The sequence below is a fragment of the Solanum tuberosum genome, unplaced genomic scaffold (assembly GCF_000226075.1).
Source record: "Solanum tuberosum cultivar DM 1-3 516 R44 unplaced genomic scaffold, SolTub_3.0 scf00253, whole genome shotgun sequence".
NCBI lineage: Eukaryota > Viridiplantae > Streptophyta > Magnoliopsida > Solanales > Solanaceae > Solanum > Solanum tuberosum.
In genome coordinates, this window is record NW_006239176.1 from 584,035 (window position 1) to 584,971 (window position 937).

The following is a 937-nucleotide window of genomic DNA, read 5'->3' on the forward strand; positions in this document are numbered from 1 at the left end:
AGTATTATGCTAGCAAAATTATGATTAATAGGAACATTTTAAACAAACCGACCTCCGGATGTCGCTTTAATTAATAGTAATTAGATGAAATAAAAATACCGACCTCCGGATGTCGCTTTAATTAATAGTAATTAGATGAAATAAAAATACCGACCTCCGGATGTCGCTTTAATTAATAGTAATTAGATGAAATAAAAATACCGACCTCCGGATGTCGCTTTAATTAATAGTAATTGATGAAATAAAAATACCGACCTCATGAGGTTGGTATTTTAATTACATACTATTTAATTTTACCGACTTCCGGAAGTCGGTATTATAATTTTCCTTTGTTTTTTATTTTACACAAAATCGTCCTCCGGAAGACGATTTAAATAAAATTAAATCAAAATATTTCTCAATTTTATTTTTTATATTTAATTCAGAAAAAATAAAATATTTATTTATTTATTTATATAATATCGACATCAAGAGGTCGGTTTTTATTGTAATTCATTTTTTCGGAAATATTCAGACCTCCTAAGGTCGGAATTTGTTTTCTCCGCTTTATTTTACATAAAAATCAACTACTTGTAGCCGGTTTTTATATCAACATAGTTTCATACTCTAAATATGGATTATTGATCTAACTTTTTATTTATAAAAGTATACAAAATTGTTACACTCTTTTGAACAATTAATTGTAGGTGTAAAATGAAAATTTAGTACTATGCTTGCAAAATTATGATTAATAGGAATATTTTAAACAAATCGATCTCCGAATGTCGCTTTTATTGAAAGTAATTAGATGAAATAAAAATACCGACCTCATGAGGTCGATATTTTATATTAATTTATTTTTAACTTATATAAAATCGTCTCAATTTTGTTTTTTATATTTAATTGAAAATAAATAAATTATTGTTAGTTATTTATTTATTTAATACCGACATCAAGA